General features: G+C 42.8%; 1 protein-coding gene across 6 annotated transcripts in view; it reads right to left on the reverse strand.

Moving 5' to 3' along the window:
• LOC120906532 (protein amalgam) overlaps positions 1–22,925 on the reverse strand; it is a 58,538-nt gene that overhangs the window by 22,651 nt on the left and 12,962 nt on the right. The gene's annotated exons all lie outside the window — the stretch shown is intronic.

Genomic DNA, 22,925 nt, shown 5'->3' on the forward strand with positions numbered 1-22,925 from the left:
CGCCGTCCCCGTAGCCAGATGGGTAGTTAGTTTCTTTTTTTTTTTTGGTCTCGCTCCCTGTTCCAGTCTTCTGTTTGGTGCTTTGAAACGGTTTCGAGTGGTTGCAAGAGCAGCAAAAAAGCAGAAAAGAAAACGAAACACACCGCAAGAAAAGGAGCAAGGATCGTAACGGAAACGATCTTGACAACTACGAGAGTGTCGTCAACGTGAAACGACACCGATGATTGCGACGGTAGTTTGGTCACAGTTGAAAATGTCATGATTTTGTGCGCTGTTCGCCCCTTACGCCCTTCCCAAACTAGCCCTCCAAATCGATTATGTGTCTTGTGCCTCTCGGTCGGCGGTTGGTGCGAAAAGTTTTTTTTTCCGGTCGCAACCGGTCGCGCAACCCATGTATGTGTGTCCAGGATGAAGCAATATTGGTAAGCAGTTGGAGACGAGTTTTTGGTCGTTTGGTTGCTAAACTAAAGTCTGAACCAGTGTCACCGTTGCCTGACAGACATCTTGTTGTACATGGGTTTTTTCAGCTTTTCTTCACTTTCCCATTGCTACAATGCTTGCAAAGTGACGATTCCGTCGTCCGCACAGTTGAGTGATAGAACCGAAAAGAATCGAATAACAACTTGAATAGAATGGGGTAGAGTACTGGGTTTGGAGCACTGGGTTTAGAGTACTGGGTTTGGGAGTGAAAACGAATCTACATTTAAGATGCTTTCATTATTAGTAGATTCCTTATGGCTGATCTAGATTCCTTGTAACTAAATTAGCGTATTTGAAGTGGTTATTTAATTGTTTATTTTTGGCATTGCAGTACGCTGTACTAAATCAAATCAGGAGGATCTATTAATAGATCTATAACCAAAACCAAACCCATACCGATCCTGGAACTAATACCTAACCCGGTATAGTTATTGAACCAATCAGGAACTCTTACCATCCCTGGAACTAATACCGAATCCATATCTGTCCAGGAACTGATATTGAATTCATACCGGCCCTGAAAGAATTGTCAATTTCATTCGTACTTGATGTGTATTTGGATCGGTTGAAGAATCCTCAACGAAACAAGGAGCGGTTTTGGTCCTCAAAACGATACGGTTCCTGTTTTTATCCAGTAACTGATTCTGCAGAAAGACGAATCATACTCAACAGCAGGTGTACAGCGTATGAATTAGCGTAGAAATACAGCGCAGAAATTCAGAGTAGACATCAGTGTAGGAAAAAGAGTAGTTTATTTTCCAATGGTAAAATTTTATTCAACATGAAGTCAAACGAAGTCATTATGTACTCCTTTAGAGACATTTGAGAATCACTCTCTAAATTATTTATATTTTGGTGTTACATTTCACAAGAATTAAAAAAAAGAAGCTATTAAGATTCGTTTCATTCTTAAAGCACAGCTCAACATTTACGGATTGAGAATTATTATAATTTGTTTATATTATAAACTGCTTGGATTCAAAACACTCAAATACCGACAACAAATCGATCCAAATTTAAAGGAGTAAAAATATATTATAAATACAGGATCCTTCACGATTTCAGTCAGTTTTTTATATAAAGTTTGACAGTTGGAGACTGAAACAATGACAACTTCTTGTTATTCTTCTTCTTTGGCTCAACAACCGGTGTCGGTCAAGGCCTGTCTGTACCACTAGTGGGGTTGATTTTCAGTGACTTATGGATTACCCCCCCATAGCAGGATAGTCAGTCCTACGTATAGCAGCACGGTCGATTTTGGGCTTGAACCCATGACGGGCATGTTGTTAAGTCGTCAACACTCATGTCAACACTCCATACAAAACTACACACAAACTACAGCCTGCGATTTTCAGACTAGATTATTTTAGTCACAAAGCTAGATTTAGATTCGAGTGCCTGCTCGAAAAAATTTTTTAAAACAAGGTCGTGTTTTCATTTATCCCAAGGTGCATTAAAGAGATCAGGTGGTGGAATCTAGAATCAAAATGTGTGTAGATGGGTGAAAACTTTTCCTCAAACAGGTTTTCTGGTAGCTTGACGAATGCACAAAACTTTCTTGAAATCTTCATTAAGAAGCAGACGCGATAAAAATCAGCCTTCTTAATACATACACCTGGAGATAAGCCTACCTGTATACTGTACCATTTTTGATAGCTGCTCAAAAACTGCTATACAATGCTGACAGCTGACATACTGAAATTTCAGCCTAGGACGGAAATTTGTGTTACAATGTAAGACGATTGAAAACTGTGCCCCTTTTTGTAAGATAGATTATAATTTGTATGATAAATTATAATAAATGCACTTTGAGTTACGAAGTAAAGGTACGCACCTAGGTTAGTGCATTTCACCAGCACGCGCACAGCTGTCAGGCAAAATAATAACTGCAACGCACGTAACAGATGCACGGATCGGTTGCTTGTGTATCGAAAATTAAAAACAACCAACCATAGCAAAAAAGGAAAAATCACATACACACACTCACACCAAACAGCAAAGAGCTGAGTGTGTCCCTTTGCTTCGCCCCAAAAACCACACCGTTCCGTGCCCATTCGTTGGGGCGATTGGGGCAATTAATTACTGCTTTTTTGGAGGCGGGAGTTTGTCGAAACGGCTGCTATTGACAGTTCGGGCCCCAATTCAAAACTCGTATCGCGAAAGAAGATGCACACACTAGGCGAGACGATAATGTTGCGGACGCCGCACGTGACCTTCCCGCGGGTCGGCCGCGTCCGCTTTTCGTTGACCAGGATTGTAATCCGCAGCAGTTTAAAAGCTGAACGGTGTCGAGAACGCACCTGACTGTCGCATCCATATGGACACCTTCTACATGAGGCGAACTTTTTTTTCGTTCTCATGTAGTCTTTTCATGTGTTTATGTGTGTGTTTGGGTGGGAAAGTATGGTGTGGTATTTTTTTTAATATTAATTTCCCACCTGCCAGTACACCCAGCACGAAACAGGGACAACGATAATGCTCGTAATTATGTTGTTTTAATAAAGTGGAAATGCACCGTTTTTATGTCATCAATTATTATCAGTGCCGGGCGTGGGATTGTCAACTGCCTTTTGGAAGCTACCCTTTGCCACCGCTGCTGGTTACGCTTGGTGATGTCTGCATGGTGGCTGAACGTGGGAGATATTGAACAAAAGGTAAAAGATACAAAAAAAAAACAATACTGCAAATCGGCTTTACTACTCAGCAACGGGCTTTACCGACCCCTCGCCCTTACGATGGGTGGAATTTCAAATTGGTTACTCTTTCTTTTCCTTCTTTAGGCGTGTATGTGCAGGTATCTGGTGCAACAGTTAGTGGTAAAACGAATTGGCAGATTGAAATTAAATTACTCAATTTTGCTCGAATTAGAAACTATTTTGCAGTTCTGGAGTACGTTCACAGCGTGAAATTAATTGTGTTAGTTATTTTTGAGAATATCTAACGTACATACATCAAAGAGCTTGGAGGTGCTATCGTACAGGATGATAGTGTCCAAAACATTGAGTATCCTATTATAATGCGTACTATTCAAACTTCAAACTACATCATATCATAATATATATTTACATATACGTCCAAAGCATCACAGAGTCTTTATGGATTACGCTCAACGCTCAAGGAAAACAAAATCTCAAGAAAATAGAGCTGCGAAATAACTCGAAAGATCTACAGAACATACATTTTAAGGATTTATTGAGAGGATTGGGCGTAGCAAGATTTGTCGGAGATCGCTTGCATCGATGTGAAGCTACAGGATACCGAGGTTCCTGGATCATTGTTGTCAACTGGACAATGTCACAACGGCATGCACTATCGCGAGCTGGCCAATCAGAAACTGAGAGAGCTGTGTTAAGATTATATCGATTAAAACGATTGTTCAGCCCAATCCAGATATTTGTTAATGTCGTTAAACAATTTCTCAATACGAACTAAACTATAGATAGCTGATACGATAAAGAAAAGTTCTCATTTAGATATGAGATACACAAAAGCCTCTTGATTCTAGCTTCAGAACAAAACGAATAGGAATAAACATTTTAGGTTTAACATTCTACGAGTTCGTCTTCAGAAGATTTATAGGTACATCTTGAGATATCAACAGAGACCCTATCCAACCCAATCTTAGTTACATATTTGCCTCTGATATATTTAACTTTCATTCGATTATCTTAGCTTACTCCTGAAATTGATTGGAGCAATTCCTGAAGTGAAGTGCTAAAATTCAATAGTAATTTGCGTATTCCATTCCCATAAACATGAGAAGCCCCTAGTTCAGGGCATTGACGATCACAACACCACACTCTTTCATACTTTAGGGACTGGGACTCCTACAACGTTTCCTAATGATTCAAACTCTAAATCTTTTATTTCTGCCGGCCCAAACATCTAACCACCTGGCTGCGGTCGCTCACGTAGGTGTCACGTAGTGATCATGGGAAAGCCTTAAACCACCCTTTGTGAGCCGTTTACCGCAAGTCCCTCACAGTAGCAATCGGCAAACTCAAACGGCAAACAGACGCTGCAACGGGAGCCACTCGAACACAATTTGCCCGCAATATGCTACCTCGGGCCGGCCACAAACACGACAGATTTGCCCGTAATTTGATCCTGTGTGTACGTGGATGTGCGCCTGTGTGTATGGATTCCTCGGCAGCGTCGGTCGGTCGTCGCCGTACCTCAAACAAAACCACAAAACTCGTGTCAACTATTCATGGAGCATTTTAGGGAAGCTGGTTTCGGAACTGCTGGCCACCGTTACGGGGGAAAATGTTTGAAAAATGTCTCTCGCCCTCGCTCTCTCTCTCTCTCCATATCCCTGTACCACGGCAGGGAGGAAATATTTTCGAATAATTTGCTCCACTGCCCTGCTTCTCCCGTTCGCCGGGTACGTCCCTCAGATACTGCACCAATCGTAAAAGGACAGCTTGGTAAAGTTCGGAAGCGACATTTGACGCTCAACGCTAGTGAATATTTTATCAGCTCCATCTACTGCCAGATGCCTTACGGTTTGAGCCCCAAAAGCACGAACCCAGGAGCACGGCACGGGAGCACGAACTAGTAACGGCAGATGATGACAGCTGGATTATCCTGGACCTGTCTGCCCCCGGCCGCCGTTTCCTTTCCGGAGCACGGTCGGCCCCAGTAGCCTCTCCGAGTCAGTCCATGCCAGTCTATTGCAGTTTCAGGCTGCTTACTTCCCTCCAAGCAGCAGACGTCTCACGGGGACGGGTAAAGAAAAACTAGTCGCTCCTTCTGCAGGAATGTCTGCTCTTCCGACTACTTACGCTTGCGTTGGGATTTTAGAGTCCACTCGGTTTCCTCGGCGAAGCAAGTAAGCAAGCGAGCAAGGAAAACAAAAAATCAAGAAGCTCCATTTTGCTGTCACCGTCGTTGGAGGGCAAACGTCCCAAATGGATACTACAAAAATAAAAGTATCACTTCGATGTTTATCTCGTGATTACTACTGCTCCAATTCAAGATTGGTGGGGCTAAAGGATCGAGAGAGAGAAAGAGAGAGACAGAGAGTGATAGAGAAGAAACAAGAAAAAAAAAGAGAGGGAGAAAAGTGTACAAAGGGGGACTGGATTTGCGAATGTTGAAACCATACCGGGAGGTTCTTTCTCGGCACCGGAAGGAATGCTACGCTTCAAGCACGTGACACCGATGTTGAAGTTAACTTTTGGAATGCAACGGGTTTTACGTACCGAAGGGTCACTAGCGCGCGACCATGTCCAAGGGCGTGAACCGCGCGTTTGTCGAAGCATTCCAGACAGCTCAGACGTCGTCCGCTGTCCGTTTCTGTAGTGGTCGGTGAAACTTTGGTCGTTGAAACTTCCATGCACCATGGATAGTTCAGGGAACAGGGAGGGCGATTGGGATAAGATATACCCTGCGTTTTCTTTACCTTTTTGGCGCCTGACAGGCCTGAAAGGTTTGAGGCGGAAAAGCCTGACATGTGTAAAGTTGTATAATGGCAATCCAAAAAGGCGTTACGTGTGTTTGTGTGCGTGTGTATTCATCGTAAGTATTTGTGGTTTCATATTAGACGCATGTAGGACTACCGTCATCTGCGGTGATGTAGGTGCACGATGGGAAGTTATTTCCAATTTTTCAATAGACCTCATCACATTCTCTGCCTTGCTCCAATAAATAATGGGCAAAGTAAATTTGCCTGCACACACTTGGTATGACGCCACCATTTAAAATTGTTCCCCGGAATAGGCACTTGGCCAGCGATATTTTTCTAGACGCCCAGTATCGATTGCAGCCTAAGCGCCTGATGGTCAACCTTGTGCAGCCTAATCGCGATTGGGTCCATCTAGACGTCTAGCTGGTCTGTCGGGCAGCTACACGGCTAATCCGAAGCATCTTTTAAGCACGAAAAAATTCAATTAGTAAATATGCACAGTGCTCTTACAACGTAACAGGGGGTTGGGGTGGGTTGGGAATGGAAAGAAAGAAGGCAAGAGCTGCCCGGTACTGGCTATTCCTGTTATGATACAAGCTTATCATCTTTAGCCCATCTACATGCTCACCTTTCATCCCTCCCGCGCTGTAACGGCTCCGCTTCCTACCAGTTTCCCTTCCCGGAAAATGTCGGCTGAGAGCATCGTCTCGCCAACCCCCTGCGCATGACAGTGCGCTAACGGGAATAAAAGCTTTAAAATTTAATAAGCTGCTAACAGCTTGCCGGATCTTTCCACCGTGTCCAACACCTTATCGTTGTTGTTTTTTTCCTTCTTCTTGTGGTAGCCACCACTCCACTTCCTCCTATTGCTCGAACGAGCTCGGGCCAGATTTGTCACGGGCTACATTTTATCGCAGACAGCGTGTGCGGGCGCGTGGGAAAAGTATATGCAGCCCACCCGCCGGGTCGGTAGATCCGGTTTCTGGCGCCCCCTTCCGAATCCTGTCTGGTCTGGTGTTTTTTGTCGGTCGAGGTGCGGCAGAAGGAACAGGTCACTCGCTCACTCTCCATCTCAACCTCCCCCCTCTTTCTCTCTATTGCACTCTCGCTATTTGGTTCCGGGTTTTCTTTTCCCAATGGATGACCCTTCGCCGGGGCAGGCTGCAAGGTGTGTTGTAAGGTAATATTTTTATCACCTCGCCCGTAAGCGTTACGACCCTTCGTCAAACACAGGCAGCGGCAGGGCAGTCTGCATATGCTTCCTGGACAGGAGGCAGGGACGAAAGCAAAACATAAAAGTGCACACAAAAAAAAAAAATACCCACAGGAAAAGATGAAATTAGAGGAGCGGACAAATATTCCCAAACCACGGAGCGGATGGAAAGGAGCGCCTCCGTTTTTGGGTGATCTTTGGGCAGGCGAGGCAAATATTCTTTTGGTTACCTTTTTAACATCACCCCTGAGTGGCCCTTTCAACACGCTCCACTTGAAAAGGCTGGTTTGAGGTGTGTGTGTGTGTGTGTACTCTGTACACATTTTTACAACACCTCTTTGTCCCTTTTTTGCTTGCTCTGCACCGATCCCAATGAAATAAATTTGTTGAACAAGCTTGAACAGCCTTAACAAAAAGGGCCAGTTCTGCTGCTTTTGGAGTCGGTTTGGTTTTGTTTTGCGAAACGGTGCATTTGTTTCCTAATTTTAATTTGCTGACGGATTTATTGCCTTTTTTAATGGATTGAGCCGTCGAAGTAAAGAAGCGAATAAAAAGCCACCAAAAAAGCATTATGGCATGGGCATTGCATAACTTTAGGCTTATTTTTGTTCGATATTCGGCAAAATATACAAAAATCTGCGCCGGAAGGTATGCAATTGTTGTGACAAATGTTTTGCCAAATATAAAAAAAACACCCGCTGTTTTGGCTGTTCTGAGCGCCTAAATGTAACTTAAATGTTTTTTCCATGATTCAACTAAAAGGAAAATCACAAATGAACATGAAAATGAATGTTTAATTTACGAATTGAAGAAGAAAATCATGTCAGCATACATTGTGTGCGGCACGTTTAATATTAAACGTACATGAAAACATTACAAAGCTGATAATTTTCCTGCTTTTATACTGGAATTGTTGCTACTGGAAGAAAGTGTTAAAATTGTTTCCTGCAGTACAACATTTCAATGTATTGTTGGTGTGCTTTATCCGTCCCAATCTAATTTGCAATCCAAGATTTGTAAAAAGCTCAGATAATAGCACCAAAAACAAAGTGTAAAACACACACCACAGACACATAACATACACATATACACACACACACATACATGTATGTCACACAGGAACAGTCGGTTGGTTTTGTACAGCTCGTCGAATGGCAAACCACTCAGCGGCGCTGATTTGCATTTCGGTGGGACTGTTTTGTTTCGTCAATTTGAATAATTAATTCATTTGCAAATGCTGCCGCTGTTCAGCCTGCAGGCATAGTAACTCTCGGCAACGACCGACTGTTTCCGGTCGTAGCAAGTGACAGTCAGCGAGTGCGTTAGCAGCCGGGAAGCGTGCACCGTTGTCGGTCGGTCGGTCGAAGGGGAAGAAAAATGGTAATGAAAAAAATATTCTTGTATCGGTATGCGCTGCAAAGTGGTGTAATTTTGACTACATAAATATTATGACAATTTGTGTACGTATAACGATCCACGTTGATAAAGTGAACGAGTAAAGTTAAAACTTTGCAATGGTCTATAAAGAGTCAAGGTCTAATAAGATTCTGCCGAACGTTGAAATGGTTGCCAACACTCAAAGGTAATGAAATGATCAAAAAGCGCAGCTATGAAATACATTTGTCAATTAATTTGTGGCTACGATCGAAATAACCGATTATTTCACCTCACAACAGAGCAACTGCAAGCCACTACTCTTTGCGCAAAGTAATTGCAACATTTTCATAAGTTCAGTTTATAAATATAATTCGGAGTACAATTTCATTTTCGCCGAAACAGTCACAGAAACAATCCTGGATCGCTGGGCTCCCAGGAACTCGTTAAATATAATGTTCACAAACTTGGCAAAACCGTACGCTCTTGCCTCCCAATTTTAATCCAGTAAATGCTCATAATCGTCCCGAAACTCGCGCACCATGGAGCTATTCATACCGCTCGCGATAAATATACGCTTCTCAGTTCCCTGCCTTCGCCAAACAAAGCGGTCGTTCTTGATTTTGTCTCCTGTTTCGGGAAAAATGGTCCCATGCTGCCCCGTTCTCGTTCAGTTGCGCGTCGTTTCAGTTTATGCTGGGCAGTGCCCAAACTGAACGCCCGCGGGACTCTCGCCGGTTTCATGCACAGCTTCCAACCACACCGGACCGGCGAACGTAAAGGTCCGTTTCACGAAAGGTCCAGTAAATAATCCGCTTTTAATAGGACAAACCACGCTATGCAGAGCTTTGCGGGGAGCGGGTGATGCACAATTTCATTGACAATCGCAAACGATTTAGCAGAGCAAATGCGGTACGGTGAAGCCTGCCATGAGGATGGGAAGTTAATGAAAGCCACCACGGGGCGGCCGCGAGCCCGCCACGGTGCACGCAGCAAAGATTCGGAAATTAACTTTGTCTTCCACGTTTTGTGCGGGCAGGGCAAACGATGTTATTTTGAATGGCTGTATGCTTGTCGTTTCCGCTTTGCGTAACGTTTCTGCAGAAGGGTTGTTTTTCTCTCTTATAATCGGACAGACGAACCCTACACGACGGTTGACCCTCGGTACCAATAAATATGTTTCTGCGGACTCGGGACAAGCAGGATCGGTACAGGACCGTCGGTTGTGGTTCCGGTGTGTGCGCGTACATTTTTTATGATATTCAAGTTTGGTTTGTGGTTGGGATTAATGCTTTACATCCCACAATCAGCGGTGAACGAAAATTGGGTTTTCATCGTTTTGTAGGGAGCTTTTCATTGAATACGGGCCAATTGCTGAGATGAAATTTCAAAAATAAAAATCATCTTTTTGTCAAGTTATTTTTTTATCCGCTCCCTCAGAACTAACATAAAACCAAATTATTGAAAACCGTAAAATAATATTCTAGTGGTGGAAGTTCGCTTGTCATTTGGTGAAATCGATTGAGTGCGACCGCGGTTGTTAAGAAATAATGCTTGTTTTTTTTTTTAATTTCTCGTAAGGACGGCCTGGTGAAATAATGCTTGTTATAAAGCAAACATAATTAAAAAACAAAAATGAGACAAATTTCAAATAATAATATCACAGCAGCATCATTTATCGAAAAAACAATAATACAGTGTTACTTGGGGTTATGTACTTTGCCAATAGCTTAAATTGAAAATTTACGCGATAGATACAACAAAGTCTATAAAGTATCTTGATGTCACCATAGACAAGAAATTAAATTTAAATCTTCAAATCGACGAAGTGATAAAAAAGGTCATGAAAAAGTGTTATGTAATTCGTAGATTTAGGAATGACTTAAGCCTAATTGGCAAATTAGAACATTATTAGTTCTCACATTTTGTACAGCTCGAACATTAAGTGCATTTTCTGCACATTTCGACACTTGAGCTACAATTATTATTGTTTGCTAATGAAACACAACGTCCAACACTGATCGGGCCGGGTACTCCCGAAGGCTCACGATCGGGGCTACGGGAGAGAAGAAAGTTCACTCTTTCGCCTTAGCCCGAGACAAGAGACGGATTTTTTAGCGTCTCTCAATAAAATTCTAACTAAAAGATAGTTTAAAAAACGGTTGTTTATATTAATAATAATTTACTGCGGCCGAAAGAAAGAGTGCTGTTGATAACGTCTCAACACTGTGTCTGTAGAAAAAATCCGTTGATCAGCACCACGTTGGTTATGATGATAATTGTATTTTTTTCTTCAATTAAATAAAAAAACTAAAAAATTAAATAAGATGAAAGAGACTGTATAGCAGTGCTGCAAAATGTCACTGTCAATGTCATAAAAAATCTGACTGAAACAAAATCCATGTCAGCGTCACGTACTCAATTGTGATAATCACAGATGATACTCAAAACGGTTGATGTGACCAGTACATGGTTCATGACATTTTTGCGACCATTGCATTGGTCTGCCACTATGTCATGACTATTTTTACTGTGATCAGTTTTGCAAAATGTCACTGACAAATTCCGACTGAAACAAAATCATGTCAGCGTCATGAGCTCTACTGTGATGATCAGAGGAGAGCTTCAAACGGTTGGTGCGATCATCACATTCTTGGTGACATTGTGTGCAACCAACTCTTGGTCAGTCACTTGGTAGCGACATTTTCAGTCGGTGATCATCGCGATGGTCATGGGAGATATGCGGTGCATGCGAGTGGTTCCAAGAAACATAATGAGCATGTTTTCTCGCTCTGTTTGAGCCGAAAGCTAATCAAAACAGATCGAGAGAGAAATCATTTTGTTACTTGAGCCCACACGCCAAGTATATTCCAAGAATGTCATGATTATCGTCGAAAAAATGTCGTGACCAAGTGAGTGACGAAGAGTTGGGTGCTAATCAAAATATCACCAAGCATTTGATTGATCCTCCAGCTGTTTGAGTCTTATCACTGATCATCTCAGTTGTGTACGTGATCTGATTTGAACTGCGTTTCAGTCATGAGTGTTGATGACTGAAACAGTGGCATTTGGCAGCACTGTTCACAGCCAGAAAAAATCATGATTATGCTTGTGACGGCATTAAGCTTAGCTTGTCGATCGGGTATCGGGTTTGACTCAAGCACTCGCATATCGCGGTCGGCTAGTCATGACACACTTTCATTGAGTACCATCATTGAGCATTAAGCTACCACGGATATTCATTGTTGAAAATCTCGTGATGTTCATGACATTTTGCAGCACTGCTGCATAGTCTCGAGACACGCGTGCAGTACATGAACTGTGGGTGTGACTGATAACTGGCGTAGGGATCAGGAAGATTTTTCTCCAGCCTGAGGCACTGGTCAGAATTAAGTCCTCTGATATTCGTTAGCTTTTTCTGCTAGTTGTTCAGAATTTATTATTTTAATGCTACTACTCCAAAAAGGAAAGGGAAAGGGTGGAACATCATCATCATCAGTACCGCTCCAATTGCACAACAATAATACCGATTTTTTAAACAACTTACTAGTCTACGTCATTCACTATTTATTACCCTTATTTCAGAGTTTTATCCAGGCATTTGCTTCGAAATGCCCACTGCGTATTGAGGTCGAAAAATAATCCTTTCTGTGTAAACGTAAGCAGTAGAGTTGCTGCTAATGAATGATGGTTTATTTGAAACACATACAAATTTATTTGTAATTCAAACGAGCATTTGACCATTTTGCAACGGAAAAAAATCGAAATGAAAAAAAAGTATTTTATTTGAGCTGTCGGATCTGAACGGTTTTACACTGTTTTATTATTATTCATTAGTATATATATAATCTGCTTTAGGGCCTTGTTTAGACGGGATACAATCAATATTACATAGTAACATTATCAGAAATGTCAAGCTTTTTTAAACTGCTCAAAGTATGCATGCATGTTGATGTATTTGTTTTAATCATTTCATTAGTTTAGGACAAGAGAGAAAAGCTGCAAAATTGTTGAAAACCACAGGTTTAGCGTTTAGTAATACGCTATGTACATCGTTTTTGAAAAAAAACTTAAAAAGCCCATTTTTTGTCTTTTAAACCAAATCATAAAACATAACGAACGCAATTTTAAAATGGCACGCTACCTTTTCGCACGCATATTTCAACGCATGCCATTCTTTATGTAAAGTTGCCATTTTCATTTATCACCCTTTGCGGTATCTACCGTATCTAGGCTTTTTTTTATCTCTTTAAAGTGATTCCTTTTTCTTACGCTCGCAAAGATTGTAACTCAAGAGTGAGGTTAAGTGCATCTAAATGGCCAACGCAACAAAACCGCATTAGAGGAACAAGAAGAAGAAGAAAACACTCACAAAGAGAATAGCACAGACCGCAAAAGGCCGAAGGACGCCTTTCTATGAGTGAGTGTCTGTTTATTGTTATCATAAGTTGCACTACTTGCCGGTATGCCGCACAAACCCACGGTAGGATGCTCTGTGTCTCGAGCCAGCTCGTTCGCCCTCTGCCGGCGCAAAGTTAAGGAAAGAAAACACACAAAAAGCGTCATTTTAACAAGAAGCACATGGAGAAAACAACGGCTTGCTGGCCGGACGAGGGCGGGCGGCGAGGCAAAGTAGCCGGCTCGCTGAATGCTTCCGGGTTGATGGTTTCATGACTGTGTTCTCCACTCCTGTTCCTCCATCACTTCCATCACCCTTCACCCTTGCTTCGGGTGTAGCTTTTCGCCGTGGTTTGAGCGTTCTTCTACCCGGTTTTATACTAGCTGTTGTTTAGCCTTCGCCGCACTGCTACCACAGCTTCCCATCGCTCCCCGCGCGCAGTCGTTGCCTTTGTGCCAGCTACCAGAGATTGTTTTATTTTCCACCTGCATACCCCGGACCCATTAAATCCGTTCGTGCAGCGCAGCGGCTTCCCGGGGCCAGTGGGAGGGCAAAATTTTCCAGCAAGAAAAGAAGCAAAACTAGCCGCTGCTCACGCGAAAGGCTTTCGGGATGCAGTCGACTCACTTCCTGCCTTGGTCCCGCCCCGCCCGAACCGGTCGCTTTCTGGCACCGACGGTTTCAATGGCAAATTGCAGCGAAAGCCAAGCGACTCGTCGCAACATAAGCCATTATAAGCGGTTCCGCGTTCGGCAGTGCGACTGCACGACACTCCGGTGGCATGAATAACAAGCGCGCCAAACCTTCCGCCCGCCGTGTCGCAGCATTCGACCCATGGGCTGGGTTTAGCCTGTTATTATTCCATTCTTTCTCGATTGGACCTCGATCCCACGTGCCGTCCCGTGGGTGCCATAACGTGCCGGCACGGTGCAGCTCGGGTGACTTTTCTCGCTTTTCTTCTGCGTGCTCCGTCCCCATCGCCTTCTGTTTTCCATGTGTTGTGCTTTGTGAACGAGTTTGCTTTCTTTATGCTGTTTGTATACACTTTGGCCCTTCTTGGTCGTGCTACGAACGCACAAAAAAAAACAAACAACTAAGCGCTGGAATGATGAGGTTGAGAATAAGAGAGAGAGAATAGAGTAGGAGTAGGGTAGGGAAGCAGGGAGATAAAAATTGCCATTCACGGATTACAGTGGGGAGCGAGCCGGAAGCTGCCGATGTTATTTTTTCCTGCTCCCTTTTACCGTTGCCCATTTCGCTGGTTCAGTACGGAGCGGCAACGCTAGGGAAACACTTGATCCGAATCGTGGTTTCGTACCGGGCATCTGGATGCTGGGCCCTGCTAAAATGGTTGTAAAATTATTTACAATTACTTGGCCGATCGGTATCGGTGAACGGGCGGCTGTTAGGTACGGTTGATTTGCCGCCGAACGTTTACACTTCATTACGGTGTGGTGTGTTTCAAAGAGCACTCCACGTGAAAGCAATTGAAGCGCTTGTGCTTGTAAACGAAGCGTCGTGGGATGAACTTGAACGAGCCGAATTCTGTGGGCAAGTAGAAGCATTTTCACTTTTAGGGGCTTTGAACAACTGTTTTTTTTTCTGTTTTTTTTTAAGTTATTTACATGCTTTTGTTACGGTTTTACGAATACTCGAACCAGATGCTGACTTCTTCTACTCAAGTTTTAACAACATTTATCAAAATTAATTAATTACGATTTCTACTTAAATATCACGCATCACGGCAATAGATTAAAACACATTTTAAATGGTTTTGATGATACAAATGTATCATGCGTATTGCACACCTTTCGCTGTTACTCCACAGATCTATTTAGGTCCTTTGAGCTGGATCCTGAATCTCTATGTTCTGCTTCAATTATTAGCAATCACTATATTGTATATATTTATGTTAAGGACGATGAACAAGAGCGACACTCCAATAAAGATTAATACGTTATCGGCTACCTCAAAATAGCTCCATTTGCTTCATTATATCCGAGCACTTAATCGTGTCACCGTGATTTACCGTTTGCAAAGCTCACCATATGTTGCTTGAAGTCATCGCGTTTTGGGAAGAATGAGATAGAAAAACACCGGGGGGGGGGGGGGGAACATAGGCCACTCAATAATGATGGGCAGCTCGCTCACCATCGGCTGGGGAAGAGTAGTGCGCCTAGCGAGAGCCCTAAAGCTGAACTTTTGCCTAGTGGCGATGAAGGGCGTCATCCATCAATTACGTAGCCGTAACGTAGTGTAACTAACGGTAACGTTTCAAGAAAACTCCCTTGAAACTGAAAATAGCTGATCGTGACCCCTCCCTGCGATAGCTAAAGTTATTGAACAAAATCGGATTTGTTTGGTGAATTCTTCTTTTTTCACTTAATTGTGTTATATTAACATTTAATCAAGAATAAATTATTTTTACGTAATAAAAAGTTGTCCCATATTGTAATCAATTTTAAAAGGGTTTTAATAATCGGATCATTAGTGCCGTTTGCAATATTTTACATCACCATCATTACTAACGTGGATGCATCCAAACGTCTTCTTATGTCCACCTTTACATAAAGAACTATACATAAATATGTTACATAAATATGTATAAATATGCCACTTTAATCACATGCGGTTGAATTAAATTCCGCTTCTGAGGTTCATCGTGAGTTCAATCCTCGCATCAACCTGGCTGCGTGGTATTACAAAAGTTTTAGAAGCTTTTTTAAGTCGGCATAAGCGTTTCGATTGTTAAGTCAAGAATAAAAAACATCGTTAAGTTATGAATTCTTATTATGCCTTATTTACAAAAATTCAAAATTTAACGTTTAATGATTTAACGTTTAACGTTTAATATTTAACGTAAGTGATAGATGATGCTTAATTGGTACCTATGGTAAGAAAAGTGTAAAATCAGGCCAGTTTGCGAACGAAAGGTGATCTGCGACTTTATTTTGGACATTTTGGTTTGCTCAGCAAACAGCAAAGAGTGAACGTTTATTAACTGTCGCACGGGGCAATTGAGTGTTTTGTGATTATTTTGACTGCATTGGATTAGAATGGGCTGAAAATGCTTGACAAAGCAGTGCTTACAGTAGCCGCTTTTTATTCGTTTGCATGCTCAAACAAGTCTCAAAATAGAGGGAAGAAGTAAAAAAAAAACCCAGCACATACACACTCACAAAACAAAGCAGAGCTATTTATCAACTGGAAAACAAAACCACCGGCAACAAACCATCCAATCCCACGCTGGCACGCTCACCCTTTCCAGCAGAAGAAACAGAACACGCTGTACAAATAAATAAAATCCCCACGCCCCTGCCGTGCGCTTCCCCATTCCAGTCAGTAACATTAGCAAAAGGATGAAAAAATAAAGAACAAACGTTCGTTTGATCGATTCGACGATCCAGAGCAAGAAAGGCGAACACATATGAGGAAAGCACATTTCAGTAAAAATGCTCACTCCCGCTCGATTGAACCGTTGCTCGCGTGCGGTTGCTGTATGCGTGTGTGTGTATGTGTGTTAGTGTTAGGGTGTGTGTGACGTTGCGATTTGAGGGGCGATAAAAGGAATAAAAGAAAATGAGGGTTAACCAAAAGCGGCGCGCAACGATGCACCGCGTGATGAGCGGATTTTGTCACTGGTGCTTGCGGTATTGTGGGTGATAGAGGTTGCGGGTCGAACGAGTGGTTGGCTGATAAGTCCCCGGTCTGCCACATAGATGGCGCCGCTAGTATTAAATGCATATTATTTTTATATAGTACCAACCTTCAAATGATTCGTATCAAAATTTGACGTCTGTATGTCAATTAGTTTGTGAGACAGAGGCAAAACCGAAGGAGTACCACCAAAATGGTATAAAAAAATTGGAAGGTCGTTATAATCGTTGTATCGCTCTTGAAGGGAACTATGTTGAATAATAAAAACGAATTTTGTCAAAAAAATGTGTTTTTATTTGTTAGACCGGGGACTTATCAGCTAACCTGTTATTATCTATGTTTTTGTAGAGACTTTCAGCCAATTGGTCCCCTTTTGGCTCTTTGAATCAGTAAATAAATCTTTTCGTAAAATATAATGTTCTTCTTAGCAAACCATTCGTGGTTTGCAATTACATTATCACGCGTGGTCTCGGCAAGCTTAATGCTATTAGTCGGTTTTTATTAAAAGTGGTTGGATTTCTTTACAAAGAATAGTACGGATATGGAGAAATTTTAAAAGTTTTCGCTGGCAATCACAGTCTGTTGCGAGGAGAGTGTACATACGCAGTATATCCATGGCCTTCGGTAAATATTTGGTGGACGGCGATATAAACACCTGCGTAGTAGGCCGGTTTATTACGTCCTGCGTTGGCTAGTTGATCTACTATTCCATTTCGAAGAACAGCTGTGTTACCGGAAATCCAGCAGAAAGTGAATTCGATTTATTACTGAGCTATTGGATGTTCGGGCCATGGATTGGGGCGTTGTGGTTGGCGGTGCTGCGTAGCAAGTTCAGTGCGCAGGTTGCAGTTCAGAGCGCCAAAAAGGATGCAATTTTTATTATTTAATTTTTGTTTAGCGTTTATTAGTATTCAAAGGGTGGCCAGGATAGGCTTCATAATTTGCAACGCTTATGTATGCACCTTAACGTATACAAGCTATTTTTATCGTATTTTTATTATGCGGAAACGTTTGAATAAAGCTGAAGCTGACATACCTTCAGGCGTTAAACCGCGACTACATTATAACACATGTAGATGTATGCAAACATGGGTGAAACATGTGCTATTCTTGCTCTCTTATTCTTATTCATTGTTTTGGCGCACTAAAAACCAAACAAAATGAAATACATCTTCCGGTGCACCAGCGCTGCTGACACTAGCCAAATGCCAACCAAGACATCTGACTGCATTCATCGCTTTGTCTCGTGGTTTTGATCGATGGCCCGATGACAGCAATTTAAGCATCCACGGCACATGCAGTAATATCCAACTGCCAACCGTTTGTCATCCCGGGGCGGAATGCATTACTGCCGGACACAACACGCTGTCACTGTTTTACGCATCGCCGTTACCGTCCGGGTTTCACTGCACCGCTACCGAGTCCAATGATTATGGTAATGAAACGGATGACTTGCAGCTCCGAGCGGCTGCCCCTTTGGGCGTTCCGGCAAACATTCCCGAGCGAGCTGACAAATGTGCCCAGCGAACGGTCACCGACCGAATTCCGGAACACGATCCCGTGGTGCCGCATTCATTGTGCGTCTGTACACGGCGCCAACCGGGCCGCTGTCTGTTGCGGGACCCCTGGCTCCGGGTTTGGAGTTTTGAGCTCGCATATTTTGGTGACGCTAGCATTTTTCCCGGTTCGGTCCAGAGACGCGGGGCGGAAGTTAGAAAGCAGGGTGCAAATGTTACAACCGATAGCAAAACAAAAAAAGACCACACTATGAAACAAAACTTTGTAAGCGATCACACTGCCAACTATCGAGCGGGCTACAGCTACAGGCAGGCACCATCGCTGGATTGGACAAATTTTGCAAATTCTAGCGCAAAACGGAGCCCGCTCGTTTGTTTACTTGGGTGGTTTTTGAGCGCTGGAGGATATTTGTTTTTGTTTCATGCTCTTTTTGCTTCCCCTCTCGTGTCGCCAGCTACTACACGGCTTGCTTGCATTGATAATTTATAGGATCGTTTTATTTTGATTAAAAATATTTTAAGTGCTGTAAAGTGTCAGCAATAAAATGCTGTCGAGTTTGCCCCCCCCCTCCCTTCGCATTGTCGGCTTCCCCGTCCCTCACTGTGACCGTTCCTTCCAGCACAGCATCAATTTCGGCTTGCACGTTGCCGCCGCCCGCTTCCAAAAACATCCACTACAACGATTTGTGACTGAAAACAGCAAACAACAAAAAACAACTGAAAAATATCAACCATCACAACTGAAAACGAAACCACACCATAGAGTAATGTGTGTATGTGGCTGCATGTGTGTGTGTGTGTGTGTGTGTGTTTGTGTCATCAGTATGCATCATCAGGCGGCATTGCGCTATTTGCGCGTCGCCCTAAAACCGCAACCGAGCGTTCTTTGCGAGGTCGAACCGCTGCAAAGAAGCGGTCAGCGGTGTCGAGTTTCATGAAGATTTATGGTCCACATTTTATGCACTCACCACTTCACTGTGAGTGCTTTAGATGTTTTTTTGTTGTTGTTGTTGTTTTGCTTCCTTTTTTTTTGTGCAGGGACCGGAGTGGGGCACTGATCTGATGGGGAGAACGGGAGCATTTCAACGCTCGATGACAATTTTGGGCATGACTATTTGTTCTGTTTTTGCTTTAACGATTCTGCGTGATTACTTCCGGGGGTCAAGAGAGGGGGCGAAAATAGCGCAAAATAAGGACAAGAGGCGTGGGAGGTACGTGCAAGGGTGGATGCGAGAAGGTGAAGGAGAAGGGAGGTGAGTTGGATGGCTGGAACGCTTAAAACGCATTTGATTGTTTAAAAAAACAAAAGACCTACGAATTACAATAGAGCTACAATAATGCGTGAATTGGTCTTAGGAACCATTTTGAAATAGTTGTTGCATGAGGGAAAAATAAAAGCAATTTAAAATAATCTTTAAACACACTGAAAGCTAGTTTTGGATTCGAATCAAACGTGTGCAATGGGAGTTTATTTGTTAATTTATACATTTATTAAGTGCTTGGCCATCACAACAGCCTAATCACTAATATTATAAACTATCTTAGCTGTCTAGGGTAGCATTTAATTACAGATAACGTCACGGTACATTATAACATCAGCGCAAAGTAAAAAACAAAGAATAGCACAGCAACGCATAAAGGGTAACATTAGAAGTTCCAATTAAAAGAATCATAGTGGGCATTGATTCTAATAGCCATCGCAGTCATAGGTTCATTATCGCTATATGCACGCCATATGTCTAGTTTGGTCAACTCTTCATAGCCTATAGTTCCTTAAAGTACGAGCAGGTGCGTTAAAACTAACTCCAGCTAAAAGGTCCGGTGAATCTATCTCTCCTAGGATGATTTATTTCAAGCATATAATTTGCGCCGTTTCGCGGCGAGTAGCGAGAATTTCTATCCTTAAAAAAAATAATAATAAAAAATTATAAAAAAAAATAAATAAAATAATAAATAATAAACTGGTGTGTGATAACCAGCTTTCACTGCAACGACACCAGGATGTTAACCGTAAAAGGATGATTTTGTTGCATTGTCTCGATCATATTCGGCTATAACGAATACGATGGACACCAAACTACTGAGGAGAATTTTAGGAAGAATCTGACTAGTGATTTGTAGAGTGCGACAGAACAATGTGGGTCGGAGAATACTCTCGACTGCCTGCGTATAAGTCCTAGCATTTTGTTCGCTCTATCAATAAGTTCGTTATGGTGCACATGAAAGTCAAGATTACGGTCAAGGGTAACACCTAAATATTTTGCTGCATTGCATCGTTGCGGTTGTGTGCCGGAAATGCTGTACTTATGCGCTATTGGACAATTAGAACGGTGAAAAGATATGGACGAACATTTATCAACAGAAGTTTGTAGGTTGTTCATGTACAAGTCAGAGAAAGAGTCAATCGATGATTGCAGGACAAGACAATCACCAAAACACCTCACAGGCGGGATATGTCTGAGATCACCCGCATACAATAAACACTCAGATACCCTTACTACAGTAGTAAAGTCGTTGAAAAATAGAGAATATAGCTAAGGTCCAAGGTTACTACCTCCCCGCACATAATGCTTTCTATTTTGAAGCGATCTCGACGATAGGTGAGGTATGATTCGAACCACTGCACTTAAGGAGTAGAAAACCCAAGTCGTACAAGCATCGCTAACCGCAAGTGGGGATTGACCCGATCAAAGACGGCCTTAAAATCAGAATAGATGTCATCCATCTAGGCTTCGGTCACACTGCGGACAGGGAAAATCCGTGTTGGCTGGTTGTTATCAGCGAGCGACAGCAGTTTAAGAGCGAGTTCTGGGCGACGATTTCAAAATCCTTAACACCGGCAAGCTCTTATTCACCTAAACATAAACATGTAGGACGATTTCCATGCTGCTGGTACATGCGCTGATTGAGCGAGGGTTGAGGGAAGATACAAGCCAGATGTCCGGCCAAAATTTCGCTACAACTGGCAAGAGCTGCGGTCGGAAATCCATCAGGCCCAGGGTTGTAGGAGGGTCTGACCTAAGCACAGAATATCTGTAGATGTTTATGTCACGCAGATATGTTATAGCATTTATATAAATTGTGTGCGGCGATGAACCGCATTCTCGCTTGTTGTGTTCCATTGTGTTGGTAAAACCGATAGCAGGGTTTTTTTTCGTTTTAACCGTGGTAATTGAGAATTAGACAACGATGGGCTATATCGTTGACATTTTACAGTGCAACAGGCAGGTAAGCATTACTTAAATTACCGGATGAATATATCGAGTGCATGGTTTACGTCTGGGTTTCCAGGAATGACCAGTCAGAGGATTGCAGTACATCATTTAGAAGCAACAAGTTTGGTGCAACTGTAGTTGAAAATGCCTGATGTGACATCTTGGAGAGATCTAGTGGGGAGCTAAGAACATTATGCTTTGGCTAAGCCGTCAGGCAAGCACAGCTCTAAAGGCGGATGATGGCAATCTATTGCAACTATGGGGGAAGGGTAAAATTGCAGATGGAGAGAATTTTTGCAGGATATCGTCGCACACAAAACTCAAATCGTGGTAGCTACCCGGTTATTTTGAATTTTGTTAATATAGTACAAACCTTTACTTTATGCATATAATCAAATAGAACAGTGAGACAAAAAGGCGAAAAACAGAAGGTACGTGATCCTCGAGTTTTCGTAATCGCCTAGGAGCACAAGTGGACTTGTTTCATCGAATATCCAATAAGGGTTTGACAAATTGATGTTCCCGAATAATATCGCATCGCGTTAGCTTTACACGCTACGTCATCAATTGTCAAACAGATAGCTAAAATGACCCACGTAGAATAACGCCATACAGCGTGCTTTTTGCTTGATCGCACTTGGTTTAGTGCATATCATAGCTAGTTAAGCACTAAGTCAAGTATAAAATAACGAATAGCTGTGGGAATGGTTCTTAGTTAAACCAAGAAATATTAAAATGCGCCTAAATGTATGTATGCTGCATTGCAAAACTGCTTTGTTTTCCCAGCTTTACATTACTCGAGCGGCAATATTACCCAGCAAACAATAACTGATCGAGAAGTTGGGAGCAAAACTTTGATCGATAACGCAACCCACCAGCAATACCCGTTGCTTTCATTTCGCCCCATCAATGCATGGACTGAAAACGACGAACCGAAACAAAATGCAAGAAATAGCATGCAGCTCGAACCGATCCCGTGGGGCGCCGATGATTGATTTTGTTGTGTCGAGTGAGCGAACTGAACGAACGGCTCCGGAAGCCGGATGACCGTCGAATGGTTCTAAGCGGCAAACTACACGATACTCCCAGGGCACTCTGAACAAGTGCGAAAGGAATAGATTCCAATTATTTTTGGACATTGCTGTCCGCTTTGCTTTGCTCGGCCCTGTTTGAACCAAGGCTAGAATTTAGCATCCCTCGTCGCTCGGTTCGTTATAGAAGGCAGTGCCAGTCATTTAGGCAAGCGTTTAAACGTGGGGAATCGTACTGTCCCCTGTGTGTTCGCGTCACTGGTCACTTTTTTGTTTGTTTTATGCTTCCGGTGGGCGCTCCCTTGTTGGCAGTAGATGTTCACTTTTGGCCTTCCGATGGACAACTGCTCCGATTCAACCAGCGCACACGATGCCTGCCAATGGCTGTTTGCTTGCGTACGGCGTGCTAGACGATACGGTATGACGCGAAGGCGAGACAAACGCACTGCCAAAGAGCAGCTCCCTAGAGACAGGGACCTTCGCTATGACCGATCAGCTCCGATCAATTACGAAGCATCCGGGGCTGGGAGTGATAGCAACACCTCTTCAAGAGTTCAGTGAGCCTGTTGACGCATTCTTCAGGCATAATTAAAAATGAACCTTCCTTCCCAAAACGAACTGACACGGATTGT

The sequence above is a fragment of the Anopheles arabiensis genome, chromosome X (assembly GCF_016920715.1).
Source record: "Anopheles arabiensis isolate DONGOLA chromosome X, AaraD3, whole genome shotgun sequence".
NCBI classification, from domain to species: Eukaryota; Metazoa; Arthropoda; class Insecta; order Diptera; family Culicidae; genus Anopheles; species Anopheles arabiensis.